Source organism: Entelurus aequoreus, linkage group LG17, assembly GCF_033978785.1.
Source record: "Entelurus aequoreus isolate RoL-2023_Sb linkage group LG17, RoL_Eaeq_v1.1, whole genome shotgun sequence".
Classification (NCBI taxonomy): domain Eukaryota; kingdom Metazoa; phylum Chordata; class Actinopteri; order Syngnathiformes; family Syngnathidae; genus Entelurus; species Entelurus aequoreus.
In genome coordinates this window covers 23,223,729-23,227,436 of record NC_084747.1, presented here as the reverse complement: position 1 = coordinate 23,227,436, position 3,708 = coordinate 23,223,729, and the positions used below count along the sequence as shown (strand labels likewise).

General features: G+C 40.1%; 1 protein-coding gene across 1 annotated transcript in view; it reads left to right on the top strand.

Moving 5' to 3' along the window:
- The first annotated feature begins 744 nt into the window (after window positions 1–744).
- The window catches only part of LOC133632704 (phosphatidylinositol 3-kinase regulatory subunit alpha-like), a 27,933-nt gene continuing 24,969 nt past the window's right edge, over window positions 745–3,708 (top strand). Inside the window, exon 1 of the mRNA XM_062025304.1 lies at window positions 745–1,585. The gene's annotated coding sequence lies outside the window, so the exon portion shown is untranslated. The remainder of the gene's footprint in view (window positions 1,586–3,708) is intronic.

Here is a 3,708-nt window from a genome sequence, read left to right as displayed (position 1 = left end):
CTTGCTGTGGAATAATGCTGGAGAAGTAGGACTGTGTTGTTTGCTAATGTGATGTCCATGATTGCTGTGGAATAATGCTGGAGAAGTAGGACTGTGTTGTTTGCTAATGTGATGTCCATGATTGCTGTGGAATAATGCTGGAGAAGTAGGACTGTGTTTGCTAATGTGATGTCCATGATTGCTGTGGAATAATGCTGGAGAAGTAGGACTGTGTTGTTTGCTAATGTGATGTCCATGATTGCTGTGGAATAATGCTGGAGAAGTAGGACTGTGTTGTTTGCTAATGTGATGTCCATCTTGCTGTGGAATAATGCTGGAGAAGTAGGACTGTGTTGTTTGCTAATGTGATGTCCATGATTGCTGTGGAATAATGCTGGAGAAGTAGGACTGTGTTTGCTAATGTGATGTCCATGATTGCTGTGGAATAATGCTGGAGAAGTAGGACTGTGTTGTTTGCTAATGTGATGTCCATCTTGCTGTGGAATAATGCTGGAGAAGTAGGACTGTGTTGTTTGCTAATGTGATGTCCATGATTGCTGTGGCAGGTGTGGCGGGCGGTGCAGCGCTGCAGCTTGGCCACGGCCAACGCCAACATCCAGCGCGAGCGTGCAGAGATCTGGGTGTTCTGCGACCTGCTGCACTCGGAGCAGGTGGGCCGCGTCCTGAAGGAGCGCCTGGAGCTGGCGGGCACCATCGGCCTGTTCGTCCACAGGCGCGGCCGCGTCTTCAGCCTGTAGCCCGCCTCCCTTTTTAAAAGACTCCATCCGACTGTCTAAGTCAATATTTGTATCATCTTATTTATTTCTTGTGACATTATAATGACAAATCAAACTCGGGCAAAGTGCTTTTGTGGTCTCCCTCTTATGACACAACGTCAACAAAAAGTACAGTTTGTTCTGGAAAAAGCTGCAGCAGCGTCACGTGACTGTGACGCGCGAACGGGGGCAGCCTGACGCCCCTCCCCCTCCGTTGTTGCTATGCAGCCTCTTGACAGTGCAGCTTCCGAATGTGGGTTAGCGGAAGTGACGTCGGAGTCGAGCCTCCCACACCCGGGCTGTGTGGGTGTCCCCCCGACACACGTGTCGTTGAAATGCACTAAAAGGGCCGCCAAGTCGGTGGATTGTGGATAAATACGCGATCTTGTTCCGTCTTATAAGCGCATCGCTTCCGGATCAACTAAGCTTGCTCGCCACATGTGCGTCACTTTATTTTGAAAGACAAACACGGGCACTTGTTTGGTCGTACAATATACATGTGGACGTGTATTTGATCAGCATATTTGGATAATACAACGTCATCAAGTCGTTCCTGTTTTGACGTACACTCCGTTTCGAGCGGCTGGAGAGTTTCAAAGAGCCTTTACTCTGATAGTCCAAACCGGATGTACTTTCCTCATTTGTTACCTTGACTATCTTGCTGGCTACTAAACCCAGTCGGGAGGACCACTTTTGAGATCTTTTCTAGTTAAATCAAGCCAAAGCTGCATATTTATTTCTTCTAAACACTTTTTGTCGAGTTGCCCGCTCGCCGCTTCGTCATGAAGTCCACTTTGTGCCCCGCTGGACGCCTGGAGACCAACTAAAAGGTGAGAGCTTAGCTCCGAGGCTAACAGGCTAAGCTAACAGTGGCACGCATTGTGGTTTCCTGTTTCCTTTTTTTTTCTTTTTTCTCGCCACTTTCACTTCACTTTTGATTGGGAATATTCTTAGGTTTTAACGCTCCTTGCTGCATTCGAACGGTGCCAATGCCAACGTTTGTCTTGTGGGGTTTATTGGGCGATAAACGTCAAAAAAGTGTCAGCTGGTGTGTGACGTCACAATCTTTACGAGCAGAACATCTGGCTTTTATTGATCATTAACTAGTTCATCTAATCGTACTAAGAAAAATATATTTCCAAACAAAACAGCCAACACATGTCATTCTTGAAGGAAACTGCACTTTTTAGGTATTGTTGCCCACCGTTCACAATCCTTGTGTAAAACAAGAACACACATGTTTTTGTATGCATTCTATAGCGTAAATAAACGCGAGCAAAAGTCAGCTAACTGTAGAGCTAATTTAAAGTTGCTCTGCTCTGCCTATTAAGCGCTTATAAAAACCCCCATTGCTTTGTGTACATGCTGTAAGTCAGGGGTCACCAACCTTTTTGAAAGCAAGAGCTACTTCTTGGGTACTGATTAATGCGAAGGGCTACCAGTTTGATACACACTTAAATAAATTGCCAGAAATAGCCAATTTGCTCAATTTACCTTTAACTCTGTTATTATTAATAATTAATGATATTCACACTTAATTGAACGGTTTAAAAGAGGAGAAAACACGAAAAAAAAATGACAATTAAATTTTGAAACATAGTTTATCTTCAATTTCGACTCTTTAAAATTCAAAATTCAACCGAAAAAAAAGAAGAGAAAAACTAGCTAATTCGAATCTTTTTGAAAAAATTTAAAAAATAATTTATGGAACATCATTAGTAATTTTTCCTGATTAAGATTAATTTTAGAATTTTGATGACATTTTAAATCCAATCTGCACTTTGTTAGAATATATAACAAATTGGACCAAGCTATATTTCTAACAAATCATTATTTCTTCTAGATTTTCCAGAACAAAAATTTTAAAAGAAATTCAAAATACTTTGAAATAAGATTTAAATTTGATTTTACAGATTTTCTAGATTTGCCAGAATATTTTTTTTGAATTTTAATCATAATAAGTTTGAAGAAATATTTCACAAATATTCTTCGTCGAAAAAACAGAAGCTAAATTGAAGAATTCAATTAAAATGTATTTATTATTCTTTACGATAAAAAAAAAAAAAAATTACTTGAACATTGATTTAAATTGTCAGGAAAGAAGAGGAAGGAACTGTCGAGTTTCAGGTGAAAGTTCTCTTTTTCTGGCCATTTTGAGCGTTTAATTGAGCCCACAAATGTGATGCTCCAGAAAGTCAATCTGCTCAAAGGAAGGTCAGTTTTGTAGCTTCTGTAACGAGCTAAAGTGTTTTCAGATGTGTGAACGTGATTGCACAAGGGTTTTCTAATCATCAATTAGCCTTCTGAGCCAATGAGCAAACACATTGTACCATTAGAACACTGGAGTGATAGTTGCTGGAAATGGGCCTCTATACACCTATGTAGATATTGCACCAAAAAGCAGACATTTGCAGCTAGAATAGTCATTTACCACATTAGCAATGTATAGAGTGTATTTCTGTCAAGTTAAGTCTAGTTTAAAGTTATCTTCATTGAAAAGTACAGTGCTTTTCCTTCAAAAATAAGGACATTTACATGTGACCCCAAACTTTTGAACGCTAGTGTATATGTATTTAAATATGTATGTATGTAAATATATATGTATATATGTACAGTGAGGTCCACAAGTATTTGCACACCCAGCAATTTTGCTAGTTCTTCCACTTAGAAATGAGGGAGAGGTGTGAAAAGTTAATCATGGAAATATTTCCACTCCTAGAGACATCATCTAAAAAGAAAAATCCGGAAAAATGATTTATTTGTATGTTACTGGGGTTCATAAGTATTTGTACACATGAGAATCGTCAAGAGTTATGACTCTCAATAAAGTCACCTGTGCAGCCCACAGTCAGTCAAGGTCCAGCTGCTAGCGTGGGCAAGACCAAAGAGCTGTCAAAAGAGACCAGAGACACAATTGTAGAGCTCCACAAAGCTGGAAAAGGCTATGGGACAA